The sequence below is a fragment of the Bos indicus x Bos taurus genome, chromosome 28 (genome assembly GCF_003369695.1).
Source record: "Bos indicus x Bos taurus breed Angus x Brahman F1 hybrid chromosome 28, Bos_hybrid_MaternalHap_v2.0, whole genome shotgun sequence".
Taxonomy (NCBI): Eukaryota; Metazoa; Chordata; class Mammalia; order Artiodactyla; family Bovidae; genus Bos; species Bos indicus x Bos taurus.
This window is the reverse complement of record NC_040103.1, coordinates 5,418,729-5,442,299: the sequence shown is the minus strand read 5'-3', so window position 1 is coordinate 5,442,299 and position 23,571 is coordinate 5,418,729. Positions and strand designations below refer to the sequence as shown.

The 23,571-nt window shown below is 44.9% G+C and overlaps 1 protein-coding gene across 9 annotated transcripts in view; it reads left to right on the top strand.

Moving 5' to 3' along the window:
- SIPA1L2 (signal induced proliferation associated 1 like 2) overlaps positions 1–23,571 on the top strand; it is a 246,944-nt gene that overhangs the window by 39,216 nt on the left and 184,157 nt on the right. The window contains exon 1 of one of the 9 annotated variants that reach the window (XM_027531062.1): positions 6,598–6,762. The exons of the other annotated variants lie outside the window; for them this stretch is intronic. The gene's annotated coding sequence lies outside the window, so the exon portion shown is untranslated. Of the gene's footprint in view, positions 1–6,597; positions 6,763–23,571 lie in introns of those variants that run through there. 9 annotated transcript variants of the gene reach the window in all.

Here is a 23,571-nt window from a genome sequence, read left to right as displayed (position 1 = left end):
AAGTCAAATAGTAAAGCAGCATTCCCTTTCTCCATATGAACATAGCTACTTTTAGTTGACCCCAAAAAGAGGAAACAAGCGATGTTTTTTATTTATTTGTTTTTGGCTGTGCTGGGTCTTCGTTGCTGCGTGCAGGCTTTCTCTGGTTGGAGAGGCTTCTCTTGTTGTAGGGCGGGAGCTCTAGGCACACCGGCTTAGTTGCTCCTCAGCATCTGAGATCTTCCCAGACCAGGGATCGAACCCATGTCCCCTGCATTTGCTCTCATATTCTTAACCATTCAACCACCAAGGAAGACCAACAAGCAATGCTTTAACAGTTTATTTTTCTGGGACCAATTTTAAATGTTTCATGTTAGCATGAATAAGTTCAGTGACCAAAGAATTATGTTAGGGTCCTTCCTGGTTTGCGATTTGGGACCCAGCTGTAGTCTGCTTAGGTCCAGTGCTGAGTTTGAGTTACTCTTAGCAAACCAGGCAGCGGTGGCTGTGGAAATATAGAGTTCATTTCACGTAGTAAACACGTGGGGCAGTTTTCCTGGGGCCATGAGAATGTAGGAAGACTGTTCCCAGGAATGCTGTTCATGTTTGGTGCTCTGTCATTAGGGAAGGCAGGTGAGTAAGACAGAAAGAGGTGAACTCAGAACATTGCGCTGTGTTCTGAGGTTGTCTGAACGGAGTATGAGTAGATCTGCTTCCAGACTCGCCCCTTGACTGGCTGGAATCTGGTTGGTGTTAAGGAAGACCTTTCTGGCTTTTCTGCCCCGCTGCTTCTGTGTACAGGCACCTCCCTCACCCCCCACCCCCAGCTTAAGACCTGGTTGGTGTTATAAATAACTTTTCTTCATAAAGGTGGCCCTCTGAGGGCATCATTAGGGAATCAGAGCAGTTGTAAAGGAGCAGTGAAAGTTGCAGGTCGTGGGATGTGCCAGCCCCCACAGAAGGCAGCATGCACATTTACACTGACTGAGTCAGTGCTGAGGTTGCTGGTATTTGTGGATCCATTCATAATGAAACTAGGATTTTTCCTTTGAATTTTTAAAAAGAATACAACTCAAATTTCAAATGTCTCTGAAAGTCAGATGTTCCTCTTTTATTTTGAGAGCATGTTATTTGAGGGGGGAAAAGGTCGTTGCTACACAAACTCTAGTCCGATGGATGGAAATATATATGAACATAGTCCCTCCCCATCCCCCAGCCCCTCAAGGAAAACTTAGACAGTGTATATGAAAGTCAGGATTCTGACAGCCCCTATTGTGGTGGGAGCACAATAGATTACTCTGGAAACCTCAAGTCCAGTTTGAGTTGGAGAGAATGAGATTAGTTAGCTTGCAGGGAAAGTGTCCAGGCCACCCGCCCTCTCTCCTTTATGAGGAAGGTGACAGCTGAAAAGAGCCAGGATCCGCCCTGTGGCAGCAGTGACAGTTGAGCACAAAGAGGGTGTGCTCCTGACCTCTGCCTGTCCTTGGTCCCTGCTCCTCCACGCGGTGGGGGTGGGGCTGGAGCAGTAGGGGGTGGGGGTAGGGAGGTGGGGGTGGGGGTAGGGAGGTGGGGGTGGGGTGGGGGGTGGTTGTTGCAGGTTGAAACTTTTCACTACGTCTTCAGTTGTGCTTAGGGACCCAGACTTGGGCATTTTTCTCTTGGATGGTTTAATGTTCTTTGCCAGTTGATCAGAGGAAGTCTTTGGCTGCCCCAAGGCTTTGTGTTCTCTGGAAATTAAATGCAGGCGGGGTAGTAGTCTTTGTATGAATGAAAGGGAAGGACCCTGAGATCCAGCCTGACCCCTCCCTAGCCGGTCAAGCAGTGATTTCCACCAGCATGTTGGATTTATACGAAGTGAAAAGTGGTCAGTGAGGTGACGCAGTGATGGACAGTGTGAGCGCCCAGCAGGAACCTGTTGCTTTCAGGTCGGAACTGGGCTTTGCTCATGTTTCTTTCGTGGGATCACACTTGGCCGCACACTGGAAGCATGAGTGGGGTGCCCAGGCCCTGCCCCAGAGACTTTGATTAAATGGGATGAACCCCGTTCTGGCCCCAAGGGCCGCACCGCACCAGGACTGCCTGCGGGAGCTCTGGGCTGTCTTGTTCTGAGCATCCTGGCTCATTGCCTCTCTTCCTGGTTTTCAGACTTGAAGGTTTTCTAAAAGTTAAATGCTATTAGGTAATTTCAGGAGGCATTCTGACTAGCTCTGAGAGAGAGCTTATTTGGGACTGTCCTGGTGACCCAGCCGTTAAGGATCCATGCTTAACAGAGCCCACTCCAGTACTCTTGCCTGGAAAATCCCATGGATGGAGGAGCCTGGTCGGCTGCAGTCCATGGGGTTGCTAAGGGTCGGGCACGACTGAGTGACTTCACTTTCACTTTCATGCATTGGAGAAGGAAATGGCAACCCACTCCAGTATTCTTGCCTGGAGAATCCCAGGGACAGGGGAGCCTGGTGGGCTGCAGTCCATGGGGCCGCTAAGAGTCAGACACAACTGAGTGACTTCACTTTCACTTTTCACTTTCATGCATTGGAGAAGGAAATGGCAACTCGCTTCAGTGTTCTTGCCTGGAGAATCTCAGGGACAGAGGAGCCTGGTGGGCTGCTGTCTGTGGGGTCGCACAGAGTTGGACACAACTGAAGCGACTTAGCAGCAGTAGCAGCTTAACAGAGCAATCTGTTTGGCAGAGGGCACAGGTTCAATCCATGGTCTGGGAACTAAGATCCCACATGCTGTGCAATGTGGTTAAAAAAAAAAAAAGAGGGCGCCTATTAAATTGAGGTGACTTAGGGCGTTTAGGGTCGTCAGCCTGGGAGGAACTGGGGCTGTTGATACAGTGGGCTTGATGTCCATGGGCTCTGTGCGTGTGGGGCTCAGTGGGTATGGGGCACTGTCTGTGAGGGCCTTGAGCATCCATGGATTTGGGCATTCTGGGCAGGGGACTTCCTTGAACCTGCACCCCATGGTATGAGGGGTGACTCGTTAGAGCAAAGCTGGGAAACGGGGATTTGAACTCCACTCCCTTCAGCACTGCTCCAAGGTGGTTCGTCCTGGAGGAGACTGAGGATGGAATCTGGGGGAGCAGCAGTTAGTTATACTGCACTGTCTCCAGACAGAGCTGTTGGGGTGTGTGGCCCCGGAGCTCAGCGTGGGGTTGCCATGGGAATCCCTGCCCTGCTCCTCCGAGTGCTGGCCAGTGTTTCCCCCGATCTGTGATCTTGGACGCCAGCTCTGTACTCAGCTTCATGGGTTTTCGTTCTCTTCTGAGACCAGCTACTCAGTTTTATTCATTCACTTTACCCCTGTGGCCCACTTCACGGACTTTGCCGCTTTGGGCTCTGGCTATGATTCCTTTTCCGTCTCCTTTGGTTCGTGTTTTATACTCTTTTTTGTGTAGGTACGGGGAGGTCGTGGGAGGGGGCGATGGAGTGAGGGGGTTCGAAAACCAGAGGGGAGTGAGGTATTGAGAAATAACGGGACTGGAACCAGGCCGGTGCTTGATGGGAGGCTGGGGCCAGAGGGCAGAGGTCCCGCCCTTGGGCAGAGGGTCAGTCAGGGCAGCAGCTGAGCAGGGTTGACAGAGGGGCCTGAGTTTGCCTGTGTACGCTGGCACTGACCATTCCCATGAGCTCAATGTGCCTGCCTAGGCAGGGTCTCTGCCCTTGAAGTATCCACAGAGAGAAGACACCCCTTGGGTCAGGTGGTCCAGATATTTGCTTGCTGAAAATCAGGTTTTCTAAAGCTCATCCTTCTTGCTCTGTGAATATTGCTTATTTCACAGGGAGGAGTCTTTTTTTTTTTTTTTCCTTAATGAGATATCTTTATGTTGTTCTCTGTTTGGCTGAGAATTTCTATCTTTTCCTTTTATTTTGACAACTTGTTGGAAAATTCTTGCCACTCTGCTAACTTTCAAGATGCCTAGAAACATTTTATAGACAGTATGGAACGTTGCTCTCTGATCAGTTTAGTGAAACCATAAGAAATCATTTTATGAAAAGCACCCTAGAGACAGTAAATCTTTCCTAAGAGTTATTTTAGAATTCCTTAGTTTGCAGAGCTACTTTTTTAAAAACTATAATGTAGTCTGTGGGTCAGACCTTGAAAAGAACACCCCTAGTTAACGTCCTGCTGATGCTCAGAATATCTCAAAAGGAGGGCTGACGTTTTAGCCATAGGCTGAATGCATAGCCTGGCTCAGGCCACAGCATGGACCCGGTGTACTCAGCCATCATTAGTGCTGCCATTAAGCAAACGTGCATTTCTTGACTGTCATATGGGAGTTTGACCAGATAATTCAGCGTGGCATTTTACAGACATCTTAATGAGAGAGTGGAGTGTTTGATTTTAAACTTTTTAGAAAGCCATCACCTTGTTTTTCTTAAACAAGGTGCTTTTGTATTTGTTATGAATGTGTGAGATGAAATGTGATCATCTAAGTAGCCCCAGAGAAGACACGTCTTCAGAGTCATTTTGGAACTGGTGTCTGATTTTCCGAAGTCAATTTAGATTTACCTGTGTAAGTTCAGGCCTAGGATTGGGCCACTATCCTGAAAGTCTGAAGTCTTCAAGAAACTGAAAGTCTCTTGACATTAATAGAATTAAATTAATAATAGAATTAAAAGGACTTGGGTCTTTCCCCATGGTCCAGTGGTTAAAACTTTGCCTTCTGAAGCAGAGATGTAGGTTCGATCCCTGGTCAGGGAGCTAAGATCCACATGCCTCACAGCCAAAAATCCAAAACATAAAACAGAGACAATATTATAACACGTTCAATTTAAAAATGGTCCACATTAAAAAAAAATCTTAAAAAAATTACAAGAAACTTATTTTATTAGTAACTGTCTTTGTTTCCTCTTCTGTTTTTCTGGTTGTAAAACAACAGAGAAGTCTGAAATACATGATTTAAGGAGAGAGGCATTTTCATTTCAGTTTTTTTTTTCCCTTCTTTTGCTCAGAACATATGGAAAGGATAAACTCAAGTTTGAAATATTAGTGCTCATTTTTATTTTATATCAGAAATTAGTTGTTGCTAGTTTCCTAAGGTTCTTTAAGGAATAGTTGGAAAGGTTCTGAAAAATAACATTTTTTCCCTAAATTCTAGAAGACTTATCAATTGACCAAGCTTTCGGTCAACAATAAACATTCCTTTCTTTGATGATTCAGAGTTTTTCTTAGTCTTCTGATGCCATAGGGCCAGAAGTGCCGAGACAGCTTGCTGAACCAGCTTTTGTTTTACTTTCACATATAAACCAAAGGCTATTTTGATTTCAGGTCAGCAGTCTCGATTTATAATAGAATATGACTTACTTTTTAGACGTGAGCATTTTAGGTGGCCCACAGTTGTTTTGGAAAACAAGTGGCAGGTGGTCCCATTCAGCTTTACCCGTTGAGATGCGTTTACCTCCCCGAGATGGAGCGAAAGTAATTGTATCTGGCAGAGAGCAGAGTCAGATTGTCTTCACTGCTAATTATTCACCGACTTCCATCTCTGCAGCTTCCCATTTTAATTCAGACAGTAAGTGTCTGCAAATGTCTGTGCTAAATATTCTCTTGCTATCAGACAGCCTCGAAGAGTGTGTGTGCACGTCTGTGGCTAAGAATTGATAATTTTACTTCTTTTCCTTCTCTTTCTCTGCTGGTTTATTTGTAGTAAGTTAGTGGAAATAGATAATCACGTCATCTTTTCCCCCCAATTCTGGTGGCCACTTTCCAGCACTGATTAGTCCACTGAATTAGGAGGATGTCCCTCTTCCAGAAGCACCCATGGAAGGCGGGGCTTGGAGACCTCAGCTGTTACCATTTCAACTGTGTTTATTTTCTCAAAGAAGAGTCTCACTTAATATATTCTAGAAATGAAATTCTCATGTGACTTTGGATCCTCTGGAGTAAGGATCATTTAGATTTGTAGCCCAGGCCCATCGGTTGTTTAAATAGAAATCACCTCCGTCACTGACTTCCTGGTCAGCTTGGAGTCTTGGTGCAAGGATCCTGAAGCATTTGCTCATCTCATGTCTATCAGGGACCATCCCTTTTTGACTTTCTTAGACTCAGTCCTGTTGTGGCCTCACTGGGGAGGCTTGAAGGCTGAGAGAGAGCCACGCCAGTGGATAAACTGCACTGAGACGGCTTAAGGCCAAAAGGCAGAGGTGCCAGACAGCCAGGCAGGGCCAGGTTAAAGGTTAAGCTGGTGTCTGTCTGGAGAACCAGCTGGAGGCAGCCACAGCCTTGTGGGCTGGGAGCGCCTTCGTGGCAGGTCCCTGCATGCCTTGCTGTCCTGTCTGGGCCAGTGGGAGCCCCTGGCCCCCACCCGTCCCCCGGTCCCCTGTGCCTGGGCAGACCTGGGGTAGAGAAAGAGGTGACAGGCAGCACAGGGCCAACTTGTCCCCTTGCTTAGGACTGATTCCAGCCCCATGCTGACCAGCATGGAAAATTTCAGCTCTTCTTTTTTCCTTTTTTTTTAAACCACCTCCCTGAAATGTAAACAGTTGAATTATTTTCCAGTTTGGTCAGGGAAGCAGAGAATCACGTGTGTAATATTTTTGTAATAGGCAGAGTTACTCATTTTTGTTTTACTAAGTCTTTCCCTTCAAATAACCCTTGGCTGTTTTCTCATCCTTCCCGTTTGGGCTGAAACCTTCACACAGGACACCGGAGGGGCCAGCACGTCCAGGAGAGATGGAGACCACTCTGCCACCAGCTCTGAAAACAACCCCAGTCCTTTAAGTACCATGTTCTGACTCACCGGCTTTGCCTTTAAGTAGACTTTCGGCTTGTTCAAGGGTTAGTACCTCTTGTTTGTGAACTGTATTGAGGACACAACAGCACAGCTGTTCCTGTTTGTATTGTTGTGGTTTAAATGATGCATTTCAGTTCTCTCTTTCAGGGGTTACTTCTCTCTCTACTCTGCTTCCTCTAGTGCCTGGTAATGAATTTGCTGTTTGATACTGTGATTTTGGTATGCTGTTATTTGGAAGAGAGTTTTTCCTCTTTTGTGATGGTGCACGTGTAGGAGGGAAGGCAGCCATGACCTTGTGTGTGACAACTTCTGTGACCTGGGCCCAACCCTGCCAGCTTCGGGGAGCCAGGCTCCTTTTCAGGAAGTTGGTAGGGCTGGGCTCTGAATTAGCATCTGACATCAAATCCATTGTGTTTTTTCTCTATACCTTCCTCTTTCTAGAAAGGAATGTGTATGAACTCAAAATGTCCCTCTTCCTCCAGTAGTTTCGTTGATACTGATGCTTTCGCTGAGTTGTGTTTCTTTTCCTTCTTCTTTCTCTTTCTTTAGGTTTTGAACTGTGGCTTAAATCATTTACACTCTCCACCCTCCTCTTGGGCACAAAAGTAAATCGAGCCTTATGGAATCTCACTGCTCAAACTGGTGACAGCCACATTTTAGAGAACTCAAGAAGAGCCACGATGGGCATTCTTGAGATAAATTGTTGGGGCTGTGAGTAGCAGGCCTGATGGAACCCCTGAGATGGGGGTGGGCGAGTGTCAGGCCATGAGGACAGCGTCGTGTCCCACTGTGTGGTCCCATAAGGTGTCGGGGGACCTTATTTCCTTGGCGTGAGGGGATGGAGAGGTGATGTCCCAGGCATGCACAGGGCTGGCATCCCTGGATTGCAGATGCTTTCACGTGGGCTTTAGAGACCTGCAGAGGAAGCCTCTGCCTGTGCAGTGATGACCTTACTGTATTGCTTGAGGTGCTCAATCCTAAAGTAGTGAGTCTTGAGCTGCTGCAAGAATGTCCACTTAGCTGTGAAAGTATTTCAAGAATGCTTTCCTGTGTGTGTGTGTGTGTTCAGTCGCTCAGTCGTGTCCGACTCTTTGTGACCCCATGGACTGGAGCCCATTAGACTCCTCTGTCCGTGGGATTCTCTAGGCAAGAATACTGGAGTGGGTTGCCATTTCCTTCTCCAGAGTATCTTCCTGATCCCCCACCAGGGATCAAACCCGAATCTCCTACACTGGCAGGAGGATTCTTTACCATTGAGCCACCAGGGAAGCCATGCTTTCCTAAGATAATGAATGTTCTTTGTTAATCTTCATGGACTTAAAGCATTCCACTTTTACCAGTGAAAATATAGGAATATGCTTGTAGTCTTGGGCTGAGTTTAGTACAGCGGATTCATTCTAAGATCCCATAGTGATGTTGTTGAATTGTCAGAGAACTGAGAAAAGACCTAAGTGAAAAACAGCCAAGTCTGAAATCCAGTGGAAAATAGATTCTTTGCCCAGTTAAGTATCTGATAACTGAGTTATTTATTAGTTATTCAACGATATTTTTAGGAGTCAGTATCTATCTCATCCTTAGGTTTCCAGTTATTTTGATTCTTCAACAGACGCTAAAGGATACAAGGACCATGGTACTGGAAAAAAATTTTTTTCTACAGAGATTAGACTAACTGAATCTTACTATGGTAATTAATTGGCAGAAAATCAATAATTCATCAAGAAGTCTCTCAGCCAGTGGTGGCAAAAGACAGTGCAGTGAATGCTGGTGAATTTAGGAGAATGTACAAGTGTCAGTGAGCTAATTGGGTGAATTTACATACAGTGTACTGTATTGTCAGACAAGACTAGTCATTTGGGAAATTTGTAGGAGGTTACTGGAGACCGAAATGTTAAAATACTTTAACTATTTGTCTGTCCCTAAAGAGAAGCTTGGACTGCAAGGAGATCCAACCAGTCCATTCTGAAGGAGATCAGCCCTGGGATTTCTTTGGAAGGAATGATGCTAAAGCTGAAACTCCAGTACTTTGGCCACCTCATGTGAAGAGTTGACTCATTGGAAAAGACTCTGATGCTGGGAGGGATTGGGGGCAGGAGGAGAAGGGGACGACAGAGGATGAGATGGCGGGATGGCATCACTGACTCGATGGATATGAGTCTGAGTGAACTCTGGGAGTTGGTGATGGACAGGGAGGCCTGGCGTGCTGCGATTCATGGGGTCGCAAAGAGTCGGACATGACTGAGCGACTGAACTGAACTGAAAGAGAAGCCTCAAGAAGTGCATATTTGGCTAAATGAGTAAAGTGAAACTGCCGTTTTTGCATTGTCCTCTGATTAAGAAATGTTAATTTATTTGTTTTAAAGAAAGCAAGTAAATTTTTTTCTCAAATTTGTTTTCTTGTGTGAGTTGCTATCTAAAAGTTACTTTTTTTTTTAAGAAAATTTAAAGAATCATTTATTTTTGGTGGCACTGGGTCTTCTTTGCTACGTGCAGGTTTTCTCTAGTTGCAGCCACTGGGGCTCCTCTTCACTGCAGTGCGCGGGCTTCTCAATGCCGGGGCTTCTCTTCCTGCAGAACTCAGGCTCTGGGCGCGTGGGCTTCAGTAGAGGTGGCTCTTGGGCTCTAGAGGGTGGGCTCAGTAGTTGTGACACACAGGCCTAGTTGCTTCGAGACATGAGGAATCTGTCTGGACCAGGGGTAGAACCCGTGTCCCTAGCACTGGCAGGTGGATTCTTATCCACTATGCTGCCAGGGAAGTCTTAAAAGTTCTTTTTAAAATGTTTTAGTCTTAGAATCTTTTCATACTCTTAAAAATTATTGAGAGCTTTAAGGAGCTTTTATGTATGTAACAAATATCTTTTGATATTTATTCTGTTAGGAATAAAATCCAAGAAAAAATTTAAAAGGTCATTATTAAATTTAAAAAATAACAAACCAACTGCTTGTTAACGTAAATACCAGTTTTATGAGAAGTAACCATTTTCTGAAACGAAAGAAACCTGGTTGAGAAGAGTGCTTTATAATTTTTTGCAAACATTGCTAATATCTGGCTTAACGGAAGACAGCTGCATTATCTCATCTTATACCTACATTCATTCTGATATAATGATTGTTTTGGTTTTCATGTATGAAGAAAATCCAGCCCCACACAATAATGTAGATGCACAGGGGGAGTGTTTTAATACCTTTTTAGAGTAATGTGGATTCTTTAATGCTGTGCTAAACGAGTGATACTTTCTTAAAGGTTGGTTGAGATATAAATTTTGAAACCTGATCTATGAACTTTTAAAACCCTATTCCATATATGATTGTGAATATCATGCGTTGGTCATTTGGAAAATCTCCCAAATGTTGATATACATAATTTTTCATAAATTTGCAAAAATATCATTTTGCAAAAGTTATCTCACCAGTGAGAAAATATATATAGGGAAGTTGTCAGTTCAGTTCAGTTCAGTTTTTCAGTTGTGTCCGACTCTTTATGACCCCATGATCCACAGCACGCCAGGCCTCCCTGTCCATCACCAACTCCCGGAGTCCACCCAAACCCATGTCCATCGAGTTGGTGATGCCATCCAACCATCTCATCCTCTGTCGTCCCCTTCTCCTCCTGCCCTCAATCCCTCCCAGCATCAGGGTCTTTTCCAATGAGTCAGCTCTTCGCATGAGGTGGCCGAAGGATTGGAGTTTCAGCTTCAACATCAGTCCTTTCAATGAACACCCAGGACTGATCTCCTTCAGAATGGACTGGTTGGATCTGCTTGCAGCCCAAGGGACTCTCAAGAGTCTTCTCCAACACCACAGTTCAAAAGCGTCAATTCTTCGGTGCTCAGCTTTCTTTGTAGTCCAGCTGTCACATCCATACATGACCACTGGAAAAACCATAGCCTTAACTAGACGGACCTTTGTTGGCAAAGTAATGTCTCTGTTTTTTAATATGCTGTCTAGGTTGGTCATAGCTTTGCTTCCAAGGAGTAAGCGTCTTTTAATTTAATGGCTGCAGTCACCATCTGCAGTGATTTTGGAGCCCAGAAAGATAAAGTCAGCTACTGTTTCCACTGTTTCCCCATCTATTTGCCGTGAAGTGATGGGACCGGATGCCATGATCTTCGTTTTTTTAATGTTGAGCTTTAAGCCAACTTTTTCACTCTCCTCTTTCACTTTCATCAAGAGGTTTTTTAGTTCCTCTTCACTTTCTGCCATAAGGGTGATGTCATCTGCATATCTGAGGTTACTGATATTTCTCCCGGCAATCTTTATTCCAGCTGGTGCTTCCTCCACCTCCATGTTTTTTTACCTTTTGGCTGTACACACGGAATGTGGGATCTTAGTTCCCAGACCAGGGATCAAACCTGTGCCCCATGCATTGGCAGCAAGGAGTCTTAACCACTGGACCACCAGGGAAGTCCCCCTGGTTTCGTTTCTTTTCTATAAAATGTCTTCCAAAGAGCCATGTCTGAATCACCCCGGTTTGTATATCATGCCTTCAAGTAAAAGTGGATGTTTCATGAAAAAGTGGCTCATTTGCCCCTCCGTATGGTCTCCCAGGTGTTTTTCCTGGAAACCCCTGCTGCCTGTGGCATGTAGCTTTTGCTGTGTGCTGCCCTTTCATGCACAGAATGTTGAAAAGCTTGCACTCCAGGACTGAGCTTTGATAAAATTATTTTTCTTCTTTATCAAGAAGACCCTCCTTTTACCTGATCATTTTAGCTGCCGCTGTGCAGCACAGTTACCGGCACAGTTTGGACCACTGCCTTGTGCTAACATGCTGGCAGTTTTACATACGGTTACTTCTGTACTGTGGATGCAGCCAAACAGGCAAATAGTGTCTGAGGGTCATCATGAAAGTATTTTGACCTCACAGATCTCTTGGACGAGCCTGTAGGATGCCAGCAGGGCCATGCTGCTGCTGCTAAGTCGCTTCAGTCATGTCCGACTCTGTGCGACCCCATAGACGGCAGCCCACCAGGCTCCCCCGTCCCTGGGATTCTCCAGGCAAGAACACTGGAGTGGGTTGCCATTTCCTTCTCCAATGCATGAAAGTGAAAAGTGAAAGTGAAGTCGCTCTGTCGTGCCCGACTCTTAGCAACCCCATGGACTGCAGCCTTCCAGGCTCTTCCATCCATGGGATTTTCCAGGCAAGAGTACTGGAGTGGGGTGCCATTGCCTTCTCCGAGCAGGGCCATAGTTTACACTTTTGAGGGTTGTTGCTTTAAGACCTTTGGGGAAATTGCCAAAGGCAGCAGGAGCTAGACCTGGCTTGTCCTAATTGAGGATTCCAGAAATGAGATGGATCACATACAGTGTGCTGGGTGGTGTAGGGGCAGGCGAGGGGTGCAGATTGCTGGAAAGTGGAGCTTTTGTTGTGGACATCACTTCATGCACCCTGAATATCTAAGTCAGTGCCTGGTATGTTATGCAAGAAATATAGGTAGTCCTTTGAATAATTAGACTAAGAGTGAATAGTAGCTGACTTTATTTTCTGGGCTCCAAAATCACTGCAGATGGTGACTGCAGCCATGACATTAAAAGCCACTTACTCCTTGGAAGCAAAGTTATGGCCAACCTAGACAGCATATTAAAAAGCAGAGACGTTACTTTGCCAATAAAGGTCCGTGTAGTCAAGGCTATGGTTTTTTCAGTAGTCATGTATGGATGTGAGAGTTGGACTATAAAGAAAGCTGAGCACCGAAGAATTGATGCTTTTAAACTGTGGTCTTGGAGAAGACTCTTGAGAGTCCCTTGGACTGCAAGGAAATCCAACCAGTCCATTTTGAAGGAGATCAGCCCTGAGTGTTCACTGGAAGGACTGATGTTGAAGCTGAAACTGCAGTACTCTGGCTACCTGATGCGAAGAGCTGACTGATTGAAAAAGACCCTGATGCTGGGAGGGATTGAGGGCAGGAGGAGAAGGGGATGACAGAGTATGAGATGGCTGGATTGCATCACTGACTCAATGGACATGAGTTTGAGTGGACTCCGGGAGTTGGTGATGGACAGGGAGGCCTTGCGTGCTGTGGTCCATGGGGTCGCAAAGAGTCGGACACTACTGAGTGACTGAACTGAAATTGAATGGGATCATAAATTCAGTGTTTTTTTTTTTAAATCAAGTTTATTAAAGTATGCACATACATGCTAAGTTGCTTTAGTCATGTCCAACTCTGTGCAACCCTAAGAACTGTAGCCCACCAGTCTCATCTGTCCATGGGATTCTCCAGGCAAGAATTCTAGAGTGGGTAGCTGTTCCCTTCTCCAGGTCATCTTCCCAACTCAGGGATTGAACCCATGTCTCTTACATGTCCTGCCTTGGCAGGCAGGTTCTTTACCACTAGCACCACCTGGGAAGCCCTATCAAAGTACGTCTTTTACTTGTATATTTTATAGGTAACAAAAAAGTTGAGAAATATTAGTTGCACGCCCTTCCCATCCCAGGCTCTGCTGTGATACCATAATCTTACTTCGTCCTCTGGCCTTTGCGGTCTGTCTCCTGCTCTATGGAGGTCCCCATCCCAGCTGTGCAGACCCACCTCAGCAGTGATAACTGCAGCCCTGGTCGATTTTACCTAAAAGAGCTGACAGTGGTTTTTCCCGATTGGGGGATGCACCCCAGCGTAAAGGCTGGGTCAGGTTGCTCGTGAAGTCGGTTTTGCTGTGTTGCAGTGCCCTTCACGCTCTGTTCCCGGTGTTCTTGCTCTGTGGCTAGGTGGTTTGGCAGTTTCCTTTGTTTTCTATGTGTGAGGTATCAGAAGTTTGTTGTTCCTGGGTGTTTCCAGAAGAGAGGGATTTCCCTGCCCAGAAGAATGCCTTGTTGTGTCTGTCAATGCTTTTCTTTGTTCTCCCTTTAAGGAAGTTTATCTTGGTGATAGTGAGGACTAATTTATACTCACGTGGGTTAGAATTACTGCCTTTGGAAGGTTATGTGTGTATGCATGCATGTGTGCTAAGTCGCTGCATGAAGCGAAGTGAAGTGAAGTCGCTCAGTCGTGTCCAACTCTTCGCAACTCCATGGACTGTAGTCCACCAGGCTCCTTGGTCCATGGGATTTTCCAGGCGTGAATACTGGAGTGGGTTGCCATTTCCTTCTCTAGGGGATCTTCCCAACCCAGGGATTGAACCCAGGTCTCCCACATTGTAGGCAGACGCTTTACCATCTGAGCTACCAGGGAAGCCCGCTAAGTCACTCCAGTCGTGTCTAACTCTTTGTGACCCGGTGGACTGTAGCCTGCCAGGCTCCTCTGTCTGTGGGATTCTCCAGGCAAGAATGCTGGAGTGGGTAGCCATGCCCTCCTCCAGGGGATCTTCCTGACACGGACTGAACATGTCTCCTGCATTGGCAAACAGGTTCTTTACCCAGTGAGCCACCTGAGAAGCCCTGTGTGTGATTATATACATAAACACACATATATGTATGCATATGTATATATGTATGTTGTTGTTTAGTCGCTAAGTCATGTTTGAATCTTTAGGACCCCCTGGACTGTAGCCTGCCAGACTCCTCTGTGCATGGGATTTTCCAGGCATTCTTGGAATGGGTTGCCATTTCCTTCTCCAAGGGATCTTCCCAACACAGGGATTGAACCTGTCTCATGCATTGGCAGGTGGATTCTTTACCTCTGAATCACTTGGGAAGCCCAATGTATGTATGTATATATAAACAAATAAATTTAAATTATCCAGGATAGCTGGTTATTAGTGAGTTGGTATTTTGCTCCATTTTATTTTTCTCTCCAGTTTTCTGATTTTGTGTGATGATTTGGGGTGCTCTTCCTGTGAACCAGGAATACTCAGGTTGGAGTGAGTCTTTTAGAGCCTGTTGAGATAAGGCCCCATTTCCGTCTGCTCTTCCTATTAGGAATCCCCAGTCAGAGAGGCATCATGAGGTGATGCAGTTGTCTAGATAAAATTAAAATATCCAATGAAATATGAATGAGTACCTTATGGGACATCTGCTCCTGAAGATGTGTACAAGAGAAACCTAGAGACATGCTGTGTTATGACTGTCTTTTTGGTTGATTTCACTGTGATAAAGACAGGACCCAAGTGATGGAGAAAGAAGCAGAGGACAGTGTGGACAGAACTGCATCCATCCCCACTGTCCTGTCTCCTCATTGTCCTAAGCAAACAGACAAGGTTTTCAGGAGGAATCAACTCTTGTGTTTTTCTTTCATGTGAAATTTTTCTGAATTAGCTGATGAAGCCAAGCTCAGTAAATATTATCTTCATTTTGGGTTGTTCTTTTGTTTTGAAATGTCATTCCAACTCTATTCCCTATGTAGTTTTCTCTTTATTACTATTATTATTTTTATAGATTAGAGGTACTACCTTTTTCAGTCTTGCTTACCACATTTTTCTTCCTTTGATCCCATAAAATGTTTCATTCAGTTCAGCGGACCTATGTGAAGTGTGTACAAGTCAATAGCTATGTATGACCAAGCCTCACATCTTTGTGTTCCACTGCAAGCCCTGAGATTTGCATGTTCAGTACCAGCACCCCTTTGTCTGTGCTTTTTTCCCTCATTTGGTTATTGGGATGAAGGGAACCTTGTTGTAGAGAATGAGTCTCTGAGGACAGTTTCTTCCTGCTTGTCCCTTTGTCTTGTTTCATTGATGTAGTTATTTACTCTTTTGTTTGCACACAGGGTCTCAGTTATCAAGTTGTTGGCTCCTTTGGAGTAGAAAGACATTTTGGAGGTGAGAGAAATAGTACAGAAGGGAGAGGAGGAGAAGGGATATTAGAGAAAAAAGATTATTCCTCCTTGACCAGTTTCCATTTATGCAAAATTCTCAACCTTTGGCCTGTCTCTCCCCAGCCCCCATCCCACTTAACTTAGAAACTGTACCTCTTCATCTCTGCTTGTATAATAAAGCCTATATTGTTCTGTGATGATATATAATATCATGATGATTTCCCTAGATACGCTTGTAAAATAACTCCTTTATTGGAGAAAATAGAGACTTAGCTAGAAAATAAGCATTAGCCTCTAGAAAAGCACAGTTTGCTGACTGTTCTAGAGCTGTCACCTAAATATTGGACTGAGAAAACTGATAGATGTTAGGTTTTCTTGAAACCAGGGGATAAACTAAGTGGATGGTTAGAGGGTAGTCGCTTTTGTTACATTTCAAGTGGTTTCATTGGATGTTTTTCTCGAAATTGTGTATCAGTTACAGGAGTTAGCTTTGCATTTTCTGTTTTTATGTATATAAAATAAAGATCTATATCTTGGTTGAATAGATACATAATTGTTTAAAATCTGGACAATTTGAAGTAATGGGGCTTTAAGGAAATACATCCTTATCACTTAGTAAATATTTGATACATATCAGCTATAATACCTTCCTTTTCTCTCCCAAACATGACAGCATAGTTATTATGTAACTTAGCACTGACAGATTTATTTCTTCTGCCCTAGATGTGGCCAAACCTGTAACAGATACATCCATACCAATTTATTTTCCCTCCCTCATTTTCCTTCTGTCTGGCTTGCCCAGCTCATCATAGATTTCCATCTTGTGTATTGTGTTAGTAACAATTTAAATGTGATTCAAGAAATTTATCTGAGAATGGGTTCTGTCCCTTTCAATGTAGGAGAATAGAGACAACACTCCTAGCAAAGTTACCATTTGGGACATTTTTATCTTTTATGGATGCCTGTAGTCTTTTGTTTGAATGTAGACTTTCTTAGCTTATTAATGCTTGCTAACTGTATCTGTTTTCAAAAATAGAGGATGTACTTGAATTGTACAGATTTGTTTAATCCTTTCCTCCTGGCTTCGCAGGTGGTGCAGTGGTAGAGAACCTGCCTGCCAGTGCAGGAGATGCAGGAGACGCAGGTTTGATCCCTGGGTTAGGAAGATCTCCTGGAGAAGGAAATGGCAGCCCACTCCAGTATTCTTGCTTGGAGAATTCCATGGACGGAGGAGCCTGGCGGGCTACAGTCGATGGGGGCTCACTGAGCTGGACACAACGGAGCACACAAGAGTGTGCTTTACCAAGACACCAAGTGTTCATAATAGAGGATCCCCCAGTCTTAAAATCACATCCTAACATCATTAATGAGAACTGTGTTCTACCTGTAGAGAGTGTGGGAAGTCACGGGACTGTGAGTAGGCTTCATTTGGTAATGGGTGCTCCTAAAATTGGATCAATCTTTAACTCCTAAAATAACTAACATAATTCATAGCAGCACTATTCACAATAGCAAGACAGGGAAGCAACCTGAATGTTCATCAACAGATGTATGGAGATGTGGTAAGGGCTTTCTGGAGGTCCAGAGTTAAGACTGTGCCTTCCAGTGCAGGGGGTGCAGGTTTGATCCCTGGACAGGGAGCTAAGACCCCACAAATCTTGAGGCCCAAGTGAAACATAAAACAGAAGCAGTACTGTAACAGACTCAGTAAAGACTTTAAAAGTAGTCCGTGTTAAAAAAAAATCTTAAAAAAAGATGTGATATGTATGTATGTATATATGTGTATACACAAGAGAATATTCAGTTCAGTTCAGTTCAGTCTCTCAGTCATGTCGGACTCTTTGTGACCCCATGAATCACAGCACGCCAGGCCTCCCTGTCCATCACCAACTCCCGGAGTTCACTCAAACTCATGTCCATCGAATTGGTGATGCCATCCCGCCATCTCATCCTCTGTCGTCCCCTTCTCCTCCTGCCCCCAATCCCTCCCAGCATCAGGGTCTTTTCCAGTGAGTCAACTCTTGGCATGAGGTGGCCAAAGTATTGGAGTTTCAGCTTCAACATCAGTCCTTCCAATGAACACTCAGGGCTGATCTCCTTTAGGATGGACTGGTTGGATCTCCTTGCAGTCCAAGGGACTCTCAAGAGTCTTCTCCAACACCACAGTTCAAAAGCATCAATTCTTTAGCGCTCAGCTTTCTTCACAGTCCAACTCTCACATCCATACATGACTACTGGAAAAACCATAGCCTTGACTAGACGGACCTTTGTTGGCAAAGTAATGTCTCTGCTTTTCAATATGCTATCTAGGTTGATCATAACTTTCCTTCCAAGGAGTAAGTGTCTTTTAATTTCATGGCTGCAATCACCATCTGCAGAGAATATTACTCAGCCATAAAAAACAATGAAATAATGCCATTTTCAGCAACATGAACGGACCTAGAGATTATCATACTAAGCAAAATAAGCTAGACAGCCTAATACCTTATGATATAAAGTATATCTAAGTTATCTATAAGTGCAATCTAAGTTATGTTAGAAATAAATGTATCTACAAAACAAAAATAGACTCACAGATATAGAGAATAGACTGTGGTTGGTGATGGGGAAGGGATGGATTTGGAGTTAGGGATTAGCATATGCAAACTACTATGTATAGGATGTATAAACAAGATCCTGCTGTATAGCCCAGGGAACTATATTCAGTATCCTGTGATAAACAATAATGGAAAAGAATATGAAAATTTATATATATTTACAACTGAATCACTTTGCTGTCCTGCAGAAATTAAACAACACTGTACATTATACTTCTGTAAAATTAAGTTTAACAAAAAGATAATGAACATAAAACACCACCTTAAGAAATGATGTTTTCTTATTTGTAATGTCTTGCTTGTCTTCATGCAGATGATACTGCATACTAGCCAGTGATGGAACAAGAATCTGTTTCAGTTGAACATACCGAGTTCAGTGTCCTGTTTTCCTGAATAGGTATCCTTATGGGGATGCACATGAATTCATCATGTACGTCTTTCTGATAGTAAAATTGTTGCTGGTTCCCATGTTAATATTATCTTATTATTCATTATGTTTTACACACTGGGTAAAGGAGAGCAGTGTTCACCGAAAAGTGTCAGGACTTTCCGCTGCTCCACCCTCTACCTAAGCAATCGGAAAACAATTCTCTGGGTGTATGAGCAAGGGTGGAAGTGCAGGGACCTGGAAGGCTGGCTGGAGAGATTGTTGGTGGCTTGGTTGCCTTGGCTGAGAGTTTGGACTTTGTGGTGCTGGAGCAGTTCAAGCTTTTTAGCTTTAATTAGCAGGAGGTATATTGGCTCCCAGGCATCTTCGTTATTTATCTTATTTGTGAGAAATATTGAAAGATCCCAGAGTATTTCCTCCACCATATCAAGGCCATTCTAATAGTCATGGTAATTTTTTCTTCAACGTTACAGAAAAATTAATGTAATAAATGTATGGCAAGGGATACAGACTTTGAATTAATTGTACCATCATCCTCAGCAAATGTAAGCTTATCCACTTTTGAGTATTCGTTTCACCAACTGTTCATTGATTACCTGCTGTGCCTAAGGCTTCTGCTCATTAAATTGACTTTTTTGTAAATAAATCACATATGAGACAGACTGAAAAATGTTAAGAGCAAAAGCAGAAGCTACAAGTAATGATCTTCTGGGGGCATAGAGAGGAAGCATTGTCTAGAAAGTTTTCTTGGAAACTTTCCCCCCTAGAGATGTCTGAAGAAGTTCTATGAGAGTGAAGGCTGCTGGTAGTTTGGGTGATGGGAACAGTTTGATAAAAGGGGCAGAAACAGGAGACCTCAGGACATATTTGTTTGGGAAAGGTCATTTACTGCAGGCTATGACTGTCAGATCAAAGGTGCTTGGGTCCACCTTATATAATTATTTGAAGGTTGTTTTGAGGTTGAAGTTATGCATGGTGCAGTTGTGAGCAGGTACACTCATCTGGACTATTGGTTATGAATGACAGAAACCCAATTTATACCATCTTAGGCAGAAAAGGAAAGGTTTTACTCAAGTGATTGGGATGGTTTGGGAGCAGCATATTTTAGATGCTGCTGGATCCAGGGGTCCAGCATTGGCCTGGAAACTCTCTCTCTGTTGTATCTTGACTCCCCTCCTCTGTTTTGCCGGGTCTTGAGTGCTTTCCATGGGATCAGCAGGATGGCGGCCAGCAACTCACATCCTCCTGGCTTAGCTTCCTCAGTGGAAACTGACTTCCATGTCCCAAGATCTCTGCATTATCCCAGAAAACATGTAGACAGCTTGCTTTGGTTCTCCACCCTGATCTAGCCGCTGAGGTGAAGGGGAGAGGTTGTTCCCTGAGTGGCCCAGGGGCAGGGGTCCCTTTTGGTGCTAGAAGATGGGGTGCTGGGCAGACAGAGCCTGCGAGCCTAGTGTCGGTGGTGCGGGCAGGCATGTGAGGGACAGTAGGCTGATACCCAGGTTGTGAGCAGGGATGGAGCAAGGGCTTGTGGGAAGGGTGTGAGCTCTTTTCTAAGTAGAGTTAGGGGTACCGGTGGGTCTTCCATGTGGCAGCTGACTGATGGGACTCAGAGAGACGGGAATGGCTGGTGTGGTCCCCAAATAAGCCACTGATGAAAGACATAGATGTAGAGTAGGCAAGCCCACTGGGGAGGAGCAGATACTAGGTAGAATCATGTGCAGCCTTTTCAGGTTGCCGTGTTGGTGATTTCCTGTGGCTTAGCCTGTCCTGTGGGAATTCCATTTGAAAATGCCCAGTGTTTTCCCTGGGCACACACCTACCCCTGTTCTTACTCTCCCTGGCGCTCAAGCCAGTAACTTTTTCCTTTCCTCTTTCCTGCTTCTTCTCTTCTTTACCCCTCCTACTCCTCTTCCCTTCTTTCTTCTCTTTCTGGAAAATACTTACCAGGTGCTTCTAAAGTGAAAAATACGGTGCTTAGTACTGCCTATGCTGTCATGAACCAGACCTGGTCCCTGCCCTCCTGAGGGCTTCCCAGATGGCGCTAGTGGTAAAGAACCTGCTTGCCAATGCGGGAGACCTAAGAGACTCAGGTTTGACCCCTGGGGAGGAAATGGCAACCCACTCCAGTTTTTTTTTTTTGCCTGGAGAATCCTATGGACAGAGAAGCTTGCTAGGCTATGGTCCATTGGGTTGAAAAGAGTCAGATACGACTGAAGTGACTTAGCACGTATGCCAGTCTCCTGAAGTCTAGACTCAGAAGCGAGTGTTTAGGGCTTGATGGAGTTCTCTGTGAGCAGTGGTGTTGGTGTTGTGGGGTTTGTTTGGGATTTTCCATGAGGTTTGCAGAGGCATCCAAGTCCTAAATTCTTCCTCACTCACCCTTGGGCTGGGATGGGGGGGAGGAGAAGGCCTGCATGGGTGTTGGATACACGTGTACAAATTTTCCTGACAAAATGAGGGAGGGGACAGAGCTCCCCTGACTCCCCACACCCTTGCTGTGTTCCAGCTGCTCCAGTGTTACCTACTTTCTCCACGTCTCTCCTCCCAGCTGAAGTTTGGCCTCCTCCTCAGTCCTCTCACAGTACCTCCCAGAGACTCTTCCATTATATTCTGTTGACACTTGGTCCCCATCTTCTATGGAGTGGTTGGCTTGCTCCATCAGGCAGAAAGCTTCATGTGGCAACAGCTCCTAATAGTGCTGAGGAAAGGGTTTGAGTGCTGAGGTGTTAAAGGAATAGTGTTAAATGTTAGAGTAACTGCAAAGGGATTCTGTTTCCAGTTTCTTTCTCTGTTCTTATCTCTACCCAACTTAGAAAAAAACCCAAAAAACTGGGGTAAATATGCAGTGGAATATTATTCAGCCTTAAAAAATGAGGTCATCCTGTCCTGTGACCACATGGATGAGCCTAGAGGACATCATGCTCCCGGAGGATAAGAACTGCGTGAATCCACTTAAAATAATCAGACTCAGAGAAGCAGAGCAGGATGGTGGTTGCCAGGGGCTGGGTAGGAGAGGAAACGGGCAGTTACAGTCCAGTGGGTCTAACGTTTCAGTCACATACATAACAAGGAATAAGTTCTAGAGTCTGCTGTGCAGTGTTACGCTTGTAATTCAGTATTGAATTGTGCACTTAAATGTGTTATGATGGTGGATCTCATGTTAAGTCTTCTTTTGTTGTTTAGTCGCCAAGTCGTGTCCAACTCTTTGTGACTCCATGGACTGCAGCACACCAGACCTCCCTGTCCCTCACTATCTCTCCATTGAGTTGGTAATACCATCCAACCATCTAATCCTCTGTCAACCTCTTCTCCTGCCTTTAATCTTGCCCAGCATCGGGGTCTTTTCCAATGAGTCGGCATTCTTAGCACAGTTAGGAAAAAAAAAAGTGTGTGTCTGTGTGCGTCTGTGTGTGTGTGTGTGTGTGTGTGTGTGTGTGTATAAGCAGCCACCAAAGGGGGAAAATAAGAACAGTCCCTGAGCGACAGCAGTGCTTTGTGTTGGGCACACTGAAATCACAGTGTGACTTGAGGGGTGAGGAAATGTCTCGGGTTGAGAGTCTCATTGCACTGACCTGATTCACAGTGAAAACAGACTCCTCTGACTGGCCAGTTATTTGCTCAAAGTTTGTAGCATATGTTTTAACACTGAGCTGACATCGTGTTCGTGATTTAGACATCGCTGTGGCCTGGACACTGGTGTTAGAGAGCACTGGGGCTGTGTGTGTGTGTGTGTACAAATATTGAGACAGGCCTGGTTACTGGTGCTGCTGAGTGGTCACTAGTGTTGAATGCTGGACACTGACAGGTGAGCTGATGTCCAGAATGCATTTCCGGGAGCAAGTGGCATCATCTGACATTTATCTACAGAATCCCCCATGATTCAGAAGTTCTCTCCCTGTGTGATTGGCTGTTTGAATCTGGGCCTGGGTGCATATCCATGTGGACTGTGCTTCTGGAGTGGGTGAGGTTTGGGTTCGGGTTCTTGGCCTACTGATGATGGGGAGGTGTGACCGTGGCTCATGGCCTTGACAGAGGTTCACCGACTGGCCCCCGGGCCCTGATGCAGGGCAGTAAGAGGCGGGAACCCTGCTGCTCAAGACCAAAGGTCGCAGGTGCATGGATAGAAATCCGCGTTGATGACTTGGACCCTCGAAGGCATCTCATTATTTTGAGAGGAGTTTTTATTTTTAGTTAAAAATGCAAGAATAAAACTTGGCCATTCTCTGATGCTGGCTGGCTTGCTTGCCCTGGAGTACTAACAAGCATGTCCTTATAGTCAATGGAGAGATGGTGATTTTTGAGCCGGAGGGAATATTTGTATTCTTCACAGTGGAAAGAAAATATTTGCCTTCACTTTCTCAGAACCTGGTTTCACTAGGGAAACAGCTGAAGAACCTGCTGGTGGAGACAAAGGGCCGGGCTGCCCTGCGCCTGCAGACACAGTTTTCTGGCAGAGCTTCTGGCTGAGGTGTGAGGGGCCTCTCTGGGCAGCGGGTGGAGGAGGAAGGTCCCTCTTCCTGATCCTCTGTGACGGCCCCCGCCGAGGTCTGCGGCTTGGGAAGGCCGCGCTGCAAGAAAAATGTCCTTCTTTTTTTCTCCAGAGCCAAAACAATAGCTAGTTCCCTCATATAAACCACCTGCTTGGTAGGAAATGGAGCACAACTCTCAAGTCCCCAGTGCCACTCAGAGGATTTGTGGTTTCCCTTCCTGTCTGTAAACAAAAGCAGCTGGTTACAAGAGCCGGGCATTAATTGTTTACAGGATGTTTGCTGTACCAAAGGAAGGAAAAGTGCCTTTTACAGAGTTGCAGTCATTGTGTGTGGGGTATTAGCACATAATTTAAGGGTGAAGAGAAATTAACTACATGATACTTAGTCATGAAACACAGATGGTTTAATCAGGAGGATTTTTGAAGACTTATTTTGTACACTAAAGTTGAGGGTTTTATAGTGAATCAGCATAAAAAATGTAGAGCCTCTGTAGAGGAAAAAAAAAAGATTCTTAAAAGTTTGAAAAATCGTGAGGCTTGGAGACTTGAAAATTTTTGCTATTGTACAAGTTCGTGCTTTGTTAGCAAGAAATTGTTAGCTTTTGTAGTTCAGTTGTGTCTCCCATGTAGGCTGCCTTTGGGTGCTTTGTGGTATAAGGACGGCTGTGCCTGGGTGCCGTGGTATGTGTGTG